Source organism: Diceros bicornis, chromosome 5 (assembly GCF_020826845.1).
Source record: "Diceros bicornis minor isolate mBicDic1 chromosome 5, mDicBic1.mat.cur, whole genome shotgun sequence".
Taxonomy (NCBI): Eukaryota; Metazoa; Chordata; class Mammalia; order Perissodactyla; family Rhinocerotidae; genus Diceros; species Diceros bicornis.
In genome coordinates, this window is record NC_080744.1 from 56,089,400 (window position 1) to 56,103,954 (window position 14,555).

Here is a 14,555-nt window from a genome sequence, read left to right on the forward strand (position 1 = left end):
GCAGGGTTTTTGGTTTGGTTTGGCATGGTATTTTGGGAGGGGGCAGCATTAACTTGCTAATTGTGTGTGTATATAATGATGAGCCTCATTCTTGGCCTCACTTCAATTTGGCAAATATTTATTGTGTATCTCTCACTCTGCTAGAAATTGGAAAGACACAGGTGAAGATGTTGTCTTTACTCTTAAGGAGCTCCCAGTCTAATAAGAAAACAGATGTGTAATGAACAATGAGCTCATCTCTGTGCACTAAGAGAAAAATTAGAAGTACTCCCCAGTTACCATGATGGTGTGGACTAGGGACTGCGAAACAGTGCCTGCTCTGGAATTTCTCCTTAAATGAGGGTGAGGGGTAGCAATCTAACTGCAGGTGCTGGGAGAGGGATAGGAATGGTAGGTGGTAAGTGGAGTTGCCAGATTTAGCAAATAAAAATAAATGACACAAGGTAAATTTGAATTTCAGAAAAAAAACAAATGATCTTTTTTTTTTTTTTCGCTGAGGAAGATTTGCTCTGAGCTAACATCTTGTTGCCAATCTTCCTCTATTTTGTATGTGAGCCACTGCCACAGCATGGCCACTGATAGACGAGTAGTGTAGGTCTGTGCCCAGGAAACGAACCCAATCCGCCAAAGCAGAGTGCAATGAACTTAACCACTAGGCTACCCGGCTGGCCCAAATGATCTTTTTTTTAGCAAAAATATGTCTCATGTAATATACTAAAACCTTTTTTCGTTATTTACCTGAGATTTAAATTTAGCTGGGAGTCCTGGATTTTATCTGGCAATCCTAATGGAAGAGGACTTGTCTTGAAGATTTCATTGCTCAGCATCTGACCAAAGACTGACATTGTCAAGTAATTAAAGCTTCCTTGAAGGAAGCAGGGGCAGGGTTTTGCAGACTGAAAATGAACACGTAGGTCCTAGTTATTCAAAGTGTGATCTACAGACCAGCAACACAGCATCAGTTGGGAGCTTGTTGGAAAGGCAGAATCTCAGGCTCCACCTCAGACCTAGGCCATCAGAATCTGTACTTTAACAAGATTCCCAGGTGACTCATATGCACATTAATGTCTGAGAAGCCCTGGTCAAGGTGGAAAAGAGCAGGGAGTAAATAAAAGAAATGGCATGTGCAAAAGTACAGGTACCCGAAATAGCACGGTGGTCTCCTTGTGAAAAATCCATCACATGTTTGATGCTCTATTGCACACAGCCTTAATGCTATCTTGCCCTTTATTTATTTATTTAAATTTTTGCATAGATATTTTTCTTCTTCTCTCCATTATAGGAAGCACAAGGGCCCAGATCACTCTTATTTAGCAGGAGTTATGTACTGGTGGATGGTTAAAAGTTTATAGCTGTAAAACTTAGTTACAGCATACCAAGTTATTTTCATTGATGTTCAAAAAGTACACGAAAAGCTAGTATTTCGTGTGTAGTGCGCTACACCCTTTATATGCATAATTATGCCATGCATTAGGTGGTATTTCTGCGTTTTACACATGAGGAAACTAATGTCTTAAGAGGTTGAGTGACTTACAAGTTTCAAAGTCAGGATTCCAACCGAGGAATGTCTGACCCCGAAAACCTAGGCTTTTTGCCCATTGTCTTCAAGTAACCGGTGATTGTAAACAAAGTGAAAAATTTTTAAGTTTTTGGATACTTTTGGAAAATTCAGGTTAAGCACACTTGGCCTTGGATATCTAGATATTTCAAGTGGCAAGTTTTTTTTCTGTTTGGTGTGGTATTTTGAGACGGAGCAGCATTAACTTGCTAATTGCAATTCTGCATCCTTGTGTGTATATATAATGATGGGCCTCATTATTGGCTTAACATTTTCCCTTCTCTTAATTTCATCCTTCCTTCAAAGCCCACATGAGACTTTTCTCCTTGTTCTCCCTCAAAAGGCTTTCCTACACAACTATAGCTCACAGGGATCCCCAGGCCCAGCCCCTTCCCTCAATTCTTTGTTCTTATTGATTCTGCCTGTGGTACCCAACTTTTCCTCCAGCAGTGGACTCTTTAAAAAATAATAATAATAAATTTTATGCATAAGCTCAATTTGAAAAGAGACGTAGAGCTCTGGGTCACCCTAGACCCCATATACTCAGCTCCCCTCTCATCTCCCAAAGAACCCTGAGGACACATGGGGAACATAGTTGGGGAGGGAACTGATCTGCCCCACTTGTACTGTTGTCTCAACTTGATGTTCTTCTCACATGTGTCTCTCTTCCCAAGTAAATGAAAGCCCCTTGAAGGTGGAGGATATTGATTATTATGGGTACTACATCATTTAAAACCCAAAATGGGGCTCCTGTACAGCTGGACACAAGAGGGCAGAATATTTGAAGGCCAACCATGTAAACCTAAATTATGATCATTTAATACTTTTGTGTCTCTTCCCATGATTCATAGCATAGTCCCTTCCACGTAAAATATATTTAATAAATTCCATACATGCTGATTAATTGACTGCTCTGTGGAGTTAAGTGGATCATTTTAATCTTGTTGGCTGAAATATATTTATTTAAATTGTATAAATTGACTATACTCTTTATAATAGCATGTTGTCAGTGAATAATGTTTTTAAAATTTAGAAAAGCAGGAATAAGAACAACCTACATACAGACAGCAAAATAGCTGCCAACCAATTTACAGGTTGTGGTGCTTCTGTAGAAATAAATATGTAGCTAGAGATAATGAATTATACACATTTAAATTCTGAGAGGGACTTTTTGTTTGGATATTCTCCTTTCTTAGGCATTTAAAAGTTTCTTCCAGTACCTTAATGATACATAATGAAATCCAATAATATAGGTAATCATTGTAATGAAAACATTGCTGAAAATTCTGATGGACATATGAATTGGTATCTCAGTTACAAGTAGAAAGTTGTGTCATATAGAAAATTGCAACTTCTCCAAAGTTAGGTGGGACAACTAGGATGCTCATTCAGCCATTCATCTATTCGTTTATTCACTAAATATTTATTGATCAACTTATGAATGCCAGGCACCTTGCTAAGCACAGGTGTTTATGCTGTAATACAATATATGTATTCCTAAAAAACCTCATATTCTGTAAAATCATGCATGAAAAAACAGAACTTGGAGGTAAAATAAGGTGGGAAAAGACCACTCAAAACCTAGGTAAGCCATGGGGATGTAATGTACAGCACAGGGAATATAGTCAATAATATTGTAATAACTTTGTATGGTGACAGATGGTTACTAGACTTGTCGTGGTGATCATTTTGTAATTTCTATAAATGTTGAATCACCATGTTGTATACCTGAAACTAATATTGTATGTCAACATACTTCAATAAAAAAAAGAAAACCTAGGCAATTTTGGAACCAGAGCATCAACTAACACAAGTAACAAAAAACAAGAATCGTTCTAAAAAAAAAATACTAGCATAGTTAAAAAGACGTTAAATTTCTAAAAGATAAAAACTACAGTAAATATTAAATAATTTTCAAAAAGTGATTTACTTGGTAAACGTGGGTGTGAGATGTAAGGGAGAGTGGAGCCCGCTGAGTTACGGAGGCGGGGTCAAGGCCGTGGAGGACCGTGCTACAAGCACTGGCGAGATAGAATGAAATGGACTCGAGGAAGAATGAAGTGTATTAGTTTAGCTTTCTTCCCAAAAGGACCTCAAGATCAGGATTTTGGTGCAAGTAGTTTATTGGCCGGTGATCCAGGAAGCACAGCGAGAGAGTGGAATAGTGAGACAGGGAAGTGAGGAAAGTCACTTCACTTTATTCAGTGGCGTCAGTGAGCAGAGCCACCACTGTGGGTGACTGGGACTCAGCCCCCAGTGGGACCCTGTCGAGTTGCAGATCACTCCTGGGGCACTAATACCTTGGCTACTCCTTGCCTTATGTACAAGCCAAGCCATCTCTCCTGGAGGCCAGAGAATACCCTCAGTCAGAGAGAGGCAGGAAGTGACTGTCAGGTCCTGGACTCTTCTGCAGAGTGACCCTGTTAGCAGTGGGTAGGCTGAAATGATCCAGGCAGGGAACCTAAGTGTCTGCGAGTGGGTAAATGGGGATGGTACACACTGAGGCGAGTGGCATTGGGTTCAGTATTGTATTTTTTCTTGGCTTGCTAGAATCGCTGTGTTAGGTTGCATCAGCTGCTGTTTGGTGGAACAAAAGAGTAAAGTGTTCAAACAAGTTGCCTACAAACCAGTGAGATTCCACATTATACAGACATCATATTCCTATTTATGACTTGGGTATATGTTAATTTGCATCACAGAAACCACGTTATAGAAGAACAGATTGTACTGGGGATACCACCTTTGAATAAAATACTAAACAGTGCCTGACTGCAAGAAACTTCCAGTCTAGTGGGAGAAACAGGAGTTCACAGTTGAGTGAGGCAAGTGCTATGGCAGAAGATGATACAAAGCTCTGTCTGTCCCCCAAGGTAGTGCCCTTGTCCACTCTCAGGGGATCAAGAAAGAGACATTTAAGCTAAGTCCTAAAAGATGAGCAACAGGGAGCTGGGAAGCCTAGGGAAATGAATGTGTGAGGATACAGAGTGAGCGTCCGATATCTGTGAGGCCATTGCCCCCACTCCCAGGCAGGTCACTAAAGACCCCTGGAATTCAAGGGTTCAGCTTAAGGAAAGGGGGAACATTATGATTCCAGAAATTTAGGTCCCCAGAGAAAAATTTTAAGCCCTAAGGTAGGTGCTCAGACTGACTGTTGCACTGTGCAGAGTCTGCCTGGCTTCCAGTGTTGGGTAAATAATAAATACCAGTCCCTTCTGTCCCTGGGCTCAGCGTCCTGCCTTGACCTTGCTTATCAGATCAGATAGGAAACCGAGGTCCTCCTTACCACATGTGGTCATTACATTTCCCATGGCATTTTCACAAGAGGCCCGGGCTGCTTCCCTGGCTGTTGTCCAGGTAGGTAATTATCTTGCCTCCTGTTCTAACTCCCTTGTGGTTTCAGTTGTAGGAGAGAGCCTCCTTCACTCCCACCTGATTGGCTGCTGGTGCTGAAGGTTTCATTCTGGAAATCTGTTACCTTCTGCCCTGGAGCTTGGCTGGCATTCAGGGCCAGGAGAGGATGTTTGAGGACAACTTGGCCAGGTCTACACTTAGTAAGAGAAGTGGAGAATTGAGACTAATTTCCTGATAAAATGAGTACCAAATGTAATTTTTGACCATACGACTTCATTGTTTAAAAAGATGAAAACCTGGATTGTTCAGGGAAAAAGAAAAAGTTCCCGATTCAAAATTACTGACATAAAACCTGTATTCTTTAGCCTTACCACAAGAGCGTGCTATTTTGGCAAATTGGCCAATAATTACTATGGTCAAATTTTTTGAAGATGACACACGTGAGGACAGGATATCTGAGTCAAGATGTACTGGAAAATCTATCTACCTATCATCTATCATCATTGCACCCACAGCCTTTTACCTCCTTCTATATGTATCATTAGTATATGGCCATCAGCATGCAATCCATAAGTGATGATGTTGCTGGCAGTTCAGTCAGTCCACGAGCAGTTTCTGAGGACCAAGTTGCATGACCATAGGACGTGGGAGATATGAAGATCTATAATGATAATACCTTCCCTCTCCCCTCCGAACACTTCCGATTAGTAGTGCAGCATAATAGGACCAGGTCTGAAAACAGACCTGGGTTTAAATTCTGGCACCACTATCTCTGTGACTCTGAGTAAGTTGCTTAATCTTTCTAATCCAGTTTCTTCATCTATAAAATGGGGATAATAATGTTGTTACCTAACTTACAGGGTAATAGATTACATGAGATATTGCAATTAAAGTGCTTAGCACGATGTCTGGTGCATATTAGGCTCAATAAATGTTTGTGATCGTTACTATAATAAAACCTACCAGACATACATACAAAAACACAACAGAACTGCTACACGTGAAACACTCTGGCCCTGTCCTGCTGTCCTCCAGCAGCTCTGAGAAGAGCTGATACTCTATAGCAATGAGATGGTGGTTAAGATCACTGGCTTTGTGGTCAGGCAAACCTGGATTGGAATCCTAGCTTTGTTACTTGTTAGCTCTATGACCCTAGACAGGCTAAATAACCTCTCTGAGCCTTGGTTTCCTCATGGTAAAGTAGGATAGTTGTAGGATAAAAAGCAATAACCATTTATAGTCACATAGAAAGCACCAAATAAACAGTAGTCGTTACCAAGAGAGAAAAGCAATACAAAGCATTTGATAATTTGACCGTGGGAGTCACTTGAAACTTTTATCTTTATCAGCCTAAAAATATCCATTATACAATACTTACCAAAGGCCCCGTTGAAAAAAGTACTGTTCATGGAGATTTCATGAAGGGTGGCAGCCCCTTCACATCAGCAGTGGACCAAGCTGGGCCATCCTAACGCAGAGGTAGACTTTCACTGACTCTATCTTTGGCATTATGCTATTCTCTTGTGTTGAGGAACACGGCAGTTATTATTTCCGTGAAACTCGCAATTGAGTTTAAGCAAGGGTGTTGTTGAAATCAAGGCCACTCCATCAAACGGTATACCTATTTGAGGGCCCATCGGAGGAAAGCCCCTTATGCTCCAGTTTCTTGAAAAGTTGGAAATTTTTGCATTACCTTTAATGACTGATTGAAACATATAGCATGCCTAACTGGTATTAACCTTGACTTTCTTACTAGCTTCTCTTTATTTTGTTTTCTGCTTCAATTTATTTTATCGTGTTTTTGCATTACACATCTGAAAGCTGCCTAAAATCCTTTCCAGAACAAGGTTGAGAATAAGTTAATTAATAAATGAAATGAAATATTCTTGTAACATCAACATTATGGTCTGTAGTGTTTGGAATATTGTTCAAATTGAATCAATCGATGATCACAAAGAATCCTAAATTTGTAGTGTCTCTTCTCTATACTGCAGGCTCTTAGCAGAGCATTTTGACACAAAGAATCTTTTGTTGCCTAAGGACAGTTAGTTAATTGACTAAGACTCAGTTTTTTTTTTAATTATAAAATGAGAATAGTGGTATAAATATAATAGTGATAATAATAATAGGTAACAACTTTTGAACACTATCTTATGTCAGACACTTTACATGCAGAGCACTTTACATGCACATTTAATTTAATCCTTCACAATTGTCCTATAGTTAAATACTCTGAGACATATTTAGTCTCATAATAATTTTATGAGGCAGCCACTAATCTATTTTACAGATGAGGAAACTGAGGTTCAGAGAAATTATGTGCCCATGGTTGCACAGCCAAGAAGTGACGGATTGGCTGAACCCAGAAGAACGTGTACTTTGGCACTCGGAACTACATTCAGATGTTTGTTGCTGATTTCGTTTCAGCAAAGTGACATCGTCATAATTAATTTCAGCAAAATCACATTGCGACATGCTGTGAACCTGATTTTGATTATGATGTTTTGTTTTATTTAACTTATAACTTTTTATAAGGTATAAAACCATAAAGAATTTGAACCTTATTTTATGGTTGTATATTTTAAGTATCATAAAAATAATTTGAGTTAACATTAGGGATAGGAGAGAATTATTTTTTCCACTGAAAGAGTTGATATGTTTTTAGGTTTTGGGAAATATTGATAAAGGCAAGTTTTTATCTTTTATTTGTTATATCTTAAATCTATAGGATTTATAACCACTGAGAGAAAAAAGAGATGCCATTGAGATGGGCTGGAAAAGCTGGCATTTGAACTGACTTTGAAAGAGATGTAGAATTCAGAATGTGAGTAACATCTGGCTGCAACCCTCCTCAACCAGGTGATTCTAGATTAATTGGCTCTCCTGGATGGCTAAAGGGTATCCTTCATCCCATATTGTTCCAAGTAGAGCCCATCAAAAGCTGAGAACTTGGTCAAAAAGGGAAACCTTTCCAAATAGAGGAGGACCTGTCTTTAGTCAGAAAATAGGATTCAGATAAGTGGAGGTTGAGGGAGAAACCTCCCTTGCTAGAGGATCCCCAGGCTTATGAGAAGGAATGAGTAAAACACACTCAAGTCCCTATATAAACTAGGCTGTCAGAGCAAGGGCCTGCAGGGGCAGTTAACGTGGGAGAGATGAACCAGAGTCAGAACCCAAACCAGCACCACAGGGTCGATGGCTCTGAATGCAGAATAAGGAGTTTAGACGCTAAACAATGGGGAGGCATTGCATATCTTTGAGTAGGAGATCCATATAAAATAGGCGGTGTTTTATTTATTTTATTTATTATTGTTTTTGTGAGGAAGATCAGCCCTGAGCTAACATCCGTGCTAATCCTCCTCTTTTTTTGCTGAGGAAGACCGGCTCTGAGCTAACATCTATTGCCAATCCTCCTCTTTTTTTTTCCCCAAAGCCCCAGTAGATAGTTGTATGTCATAGTTGCACATCCTTCTAGTTGCTGTATGTGGGACACGGCCTCAGCATGGCCAGAGAAGCAGTGTGTTGGTGCGCGCCCGGGATCCGAACCCAGGCCGCCAGTAGCGGAGCGCGCGCACTTAACCGCTAAGCCACTGGGCCGGCCCTAGGTGGTGTTTTAAAATCAAGGCAGAGGGCGACTAGAAGAAGGGCAAGCTTGCTGGACTGAAAAGAGCATTGGTCGCCTTCACCAGAGTGAAGCTTAAACAAGTGGAGTAAGGCAGGAGGTAAATAACTCTCCCTCACTCCTGAGGTGATGGAGATTCTGACATCCCCACCAAGGAGTAACTTACGGGCCCTGGTGAACTCGGAGTAGTTATGGCTAGAACCTCAGCTTCCCTGATGGCTTCTCACGTTTTGGTCAGATCTATAAATATAATGGAGAGCTCTTAATATTGCCCTCTTGTCCCGCCGGCAAAACTTATGCCTATGATATCCCACTGGGACCAAAAACCACATTGAGATTCCACAAGTACATTTTTGACAATGCTGGGCAATAGCTCATTCAGAAAGACTCTGCCCAGGGTAGCTACTGCAATCAACTTTCTCACTTTGGGTTTCTATCGTAAAGAACTTGTCTGAAGGTCTCATGCAGAGAATTCAATTTATATGATCCAAATAGGTGAAATGTGAAGTGTACCTCACTATCTCCTGGGGTTGGCAGCAGTCTCCATGCTTCCCTTCACTCTTTTCTGGTTTCTGGGGGCAAATGAATTAAAATTCATATGTCACAATTAAAAACCATTAACAGCAAACATCAGAGAGACAAGCAATTAGTTAATGTATTATTTAAGGCTTTACTACACTTCAGCTATCAAGGGCAATCATTCATTCTGAGTAAGATTTTTTTTAACCCATTATTAAAAGCTTAAGTGTCTACCAATAACTGAAAATATGTTTGGATTTGCTTGAATTCTACTCTGACAATATTTCCTGGCCTAATACCTCAAATTATGACATGGGGTCTAAAGCTAAATATATTAACTTTCAAACACAAATAAAAAACTAATCTATAAATTTTGCTATAGATTCTTTGCTGTACATTGATTCATCCATAATTTCTAAGCATCTGTTGTGTTCAGGGCACTCTGCTTGAAGCTGTAGGGTAGTTGAAATGTAGTCACTACCCTCCAGGAGTTCAAACTCTTCTCTGGTAGATAGAGGAGATAACTAGTCATGGTAGAAAGATAACTACATTGGTAGTTATCTAGTAGGTAACTAGATAGATAACTAGTCATTAATAATGAGAATAATAGTAATAATTGTCTGTCTACAGATACTTCTAAAAAATGTAAAGACTTTCACTTATGTAATTTAATCTTTTAATCTTTTATTTAACATTTAAGGGGATTCTTTGAAATAGGAGGTAGGTAGAAGCATTACTAGCCACATTATAAGAGAGAAAAAAGTTTATCCCAGAGAGATTCAATAACTTACTCAAAGTCACAAAGTTAGTGATGGAACTAGAACTAAGACATGAATTTCCTGACATATAATGAAGAACTATCCACCTACTATCTGGATTTTTAGTTATAGCACACTACCACCTCCCCTATGCTGTGGTACAAGTACTCTGTAATGGTAAGGAGATTTGGATGTAAGGATCTTCCAAGCTAGGATAGAAAATTTTCTAAGTTTTACAAATTTTCTAGCTTTATAGAGAGACTTCTGATGGGTGTATTGAGCTAACCCTGGATGCCACACTCCCACTTCAAACAAGATAAATTATGGGTAGAATGTTTAAAATTAAAAAAAATATATAACTAAATATGAAAGCAAGAAATGAAGATGTCCAGATGCCAGAAATGAGGAGGACGCTCAAAACTAAAGCCATGAGAAGTTGACAATAGGGAGGCCATGGGCCTACCAGGGTCTGCTAGATGCCATGGGACGGGGAATGTAATACCTGACTAGGAAGGAGTCTGGAACTCAGGCAGCTGGCACTGGGCAACTGGCTGCTGTCCTGAAAAGTTCAGATAAGTAGCCTGAGAAGTGGCATGGAGGCACACAATTCATCCTGGACTGTGAATGATAAAACATTTGCCCAAGAAAGAAACTGGAATTCCATGCTAGGTACTGTGTGCTGTATGCACATGAGGCTCAAATTCACATAACCTGAGAGGCTCCAGGGCCTACCTTTAAAATCGCTTGGGAATCTCTCTTCCCAGAAACCACATTGCTAAAATTTTGAGAGAATCACTAGAAGAATAAAGAACATATAATTTCCCAACCAGTAGAGGGAAAAATGGGGGAGGAAAAAAACTCTCCAAAACCTGTCCAATTAAAAAAAAACAGGAGACAAAAAGAAAAAAAGGTAAATAAAAAACATACTAATAGAATAAATATGTTCAAATATATGAATTATAACTATAAATGATCTAAATTCAGTGGTTAAGCATGGAGATTGTCAGATTAGTTAAAAAAATAGGAATTGAGTATATCTAAATCCTAAGTGCACTAAATGGTTGAAAATAAAAGAATAAATAAATATAAACACATAAATATTATATATACATAAAGAAAATACTAACCAAATAGAAAAATAAAAGCTGGATAGCTTTGTTAAAAACAGACAGAGGGGATTTTAAGACCAAAAGCATTATTAGAGATAAAGACGTCTACATAATGATAAAAAATGTAATTCACCAGAAGGCTATAAAAATTCTAAATTTAAATATCAAAAATACAGAAAAGCAAAAATTGACAGAATTACGTGGAGAAATTGAATTATCCATAATCTTCATAGGAGGTTTTTTTTTTTTTTTTTTTTTTGTGAGGAAGACCAGCTCTGAGTTAACATCTAATGCCAATCCTCCTCTTTTTGCTGAGGAAGATTGGCCCTGGGCTAACATCCGTGCCCATCTTCCTCCACTTTATATGGGACACTGCCACAGCATGGCTTGACAAGCGGTGCGTCGCTGTGCCCCTGGGATCTGAACATGCAAACCCCGGGCTGCAGCAGCGGAGCGCGCTCACTTAACTGCTGCACCACCGGGTGGCTCCCATAGGAGGTTTTAATATGTAACAAACTATAATGATAACTCTAGGTGTTAACATTAGTAAGAATATAGAATATTTGAAGAACACAATCAACATGCTTGACATAATGGATGGAGATAGAACCTTATCCCTCACAATTGGAGAATACACATTCTTCTCAAGCCTGTGTAGATCTACTATGAAAATTGACCATGAACCATGTCTCATTAAGCAAGGCGGTAAAGCAAGTCCCAGTAAATTCCAAAGAAATGATATCATACAGATCACATTTCTGAACAAAGTGAAAATAATTTGGAACTCAATAAGAAAAAGAAAAAACGAAACAATCCCAAATATTTGGGAAATTAAAACCCCACTTCTAAATAACTCACAGGTCAAGGAATAAATCATAGTGAACAACTGAAAATATATAGAACCAAATACTAATGGAAGCATGAAATATACAAACTTATGGGATGCAACTACAATGGTGTATATGCAACAACACTATACCTTAAATACTTCTATTAGAAAGGAAGAAAAAAATTGAAAATCAATGAGTGAAAATCATCGACTCAAAAAATTAGAAAATAGAATGAAATAAAATTGTGTCTAAGGTAACTTCCATTCTCATCTATGATGGAAAAGATTATGTAACACTAACCCTACTACCAAGAATAACTACACAAACTGGGCAAAATTAAAAAAAGAACTAACTGCTTGCAGGCATTAGAGATCAACCAAGGTAGGCAGAACTTGAGAGGCCAAGATCTTAAAGAGAGGTAGGCACATTGAGGGCAACGTTGCATTTGCCTCCGTTCGTTCCCCCGAGGGGATTTGCTGATTTGTAGAACAAGAAAGAGAAGTAGAAAAAAACAGCTCGAGGCTTGGGATAGTATCACTGAGCTGGAGAGACAGAAGCTGGAGTTTGGATGGCCAAGGTGGCCAGGACTTGAGAAGCCCAGATCTCCAAGTAGTGGGAACTGCAGAGAAATGAGTCTGAAATTCTGTAGGTACTTTTCCTGAGAGCTGTTTTTCAACTCCTCAGCTGCATGTGCACAGGGCAAAGTGCCAAGAAACCAAGAGAAAAGAGCTTGAGAAGAGGCTTTGTTTGGAGAGAGAGCGGTGGACCTGGGATCTATCAAAGTGGAGGGGCCCTGGTTAACACCCCAGGCTTTCAGCTGAGACACCTGAAGGGATGCACTAGGAATCAGGGCTGTGCCTTAGAGCAAAAGCAAACGGAAAATAGAGACCCTTCCCTCCAACAAAGCCTGGAACCCAATCTCAACTGGATCAAGGTGATCCCTCTGTACTCTGTCCACCTGCTGGAAAAAAATTAAATCCTCTCTGTAGAAAGATAACATCATCCAGAGGCTTTACAATTTTTTATTTTTATACACAATATCCAACATTCAATAAAAAACGCCATAGAAGGCTAGATCAAATGACCAAAAACAAAGTTAAAAATAAATCAGACAGTAGAAATAGTCCCCTAGTGATCACAATATGATTGTATGCTCAAGAAAATAGAGGGAAAGATGGAGCATTTCATCAGAGAATCAGTAAAAAAGGAATCAAATAGAAATTCTAGAAATAAAAGTATAATAACTAATATTAAGAATATAATAGATTGGTTTAATAGTGGATTAGACACAGTAGAAGGTTTAGTGAATTGTAAGATGTCAGTAAAACAAATCTCTCTCAGAAGTTTGATATACAAACATCAACTGCATTCCTATGCATCTGTAATACCTAGAGAATAGTTAAAGTATGTCATTGATAATGGCAAAAAAAAGTATCTAGCAATAAATCTAACAAAAGTGGTACAAGACCTTTATGGACAAATTAACAAAGATCTAAATTATTGGAGAGGGCTTCCATGCTTATGAATTACATCAGGGCTTCCCAGACTTTAATGTGCATATGAAACACCTAGAATCTTGTTCAAATGCAGCTTCTGATTCGGTAGGTCTGGGGTGAGATTCAAGATTCTGCATTTCTAACAAGCTCCCAAGTGATGCCCGGAGATTCAAGATTCTGCATTTCTAACAAGCTCCCAAGTGATGCCCGTGCTGCTCATCCACAAACCACACTGAGTATCAAGAATTGAGAAGACTCATTATCATAATTTACACTGAGTTATGTAATTACGTAGTGTCATTAGTGTCAAGTGCATAATTTACACTAATATTTCAATGCAATTCAAATAAAAATGGCCTATTCTTTGATGGAACTGGACAAGTTGTGGATGCTAAAATTTATATGGAAAAGCAACGTGCCACAAACAGCTAAGGCAACTTAAGAAGAGTAAGGTTGAATGGGGTTTACCCTATCAGATATAAAATCTTTTTATAAGTTATAGTAAATCAAAAGGTGAGGAATTGACACAGAGATGACAGAAAAACCAACGGAACAGAATGAAAGGAAAGAAGCAGACCTATACATGAAAGCAAAGATGACATACGATAGAGGTGGAACTGTACAGCAGTTAGGAAAAAGAAAATCTAATAAAAGTTACAGGTACAGTTAATTATTCACATACAAAAATAAAATTGAATTCTATCTTACTCCATACTCAAAATAAATTCCAGGTGGGTTTAAGTGCTAAATTTAGATAGCAAAATTTTAAAATTAACAAAAAAGTAGGAAAATATTTTTATGACTCAAAGTGTGGAAGGATTTTTTAACAAGGCAAATAAGCACAAATGTTAAAGTAATAGATTGAGAGCTTTGACTCTATTAAGATGAAAACTTCTGTAAACTAAAAGTCACCGCTTAAAACAGTGAAAGATAAGTCTCAGACTGGGAGAAGACATTTTCCATGCATACTATTGAGAATTAGCATCCTGCTAATTCTAATGCAGCCCACGAATCAAGAAGAAAAAGAATTTGAAAGAAAGAGAGCAGGAATAAGAGGCAGAAACTCAAACAACAAAGGTGGAAGTGTGAAAAGATGCTCCTTCTTTCCAGGAACTAGAGAAATAAAACACAAACGAAAATCACAAGGAGATATGATTTCCAATCTAAATAGTGGCAAATCTTAAAATGCTGATAATTCTAGGAATTGAGAAAGATGAAGAGCAAGAAGAAATGATATTTATAACTGGTGGGAGGGTAAATTATTTGTAACTTTGGATAGCAGTTTGACAAACTCTATTATTTCTTATTATCC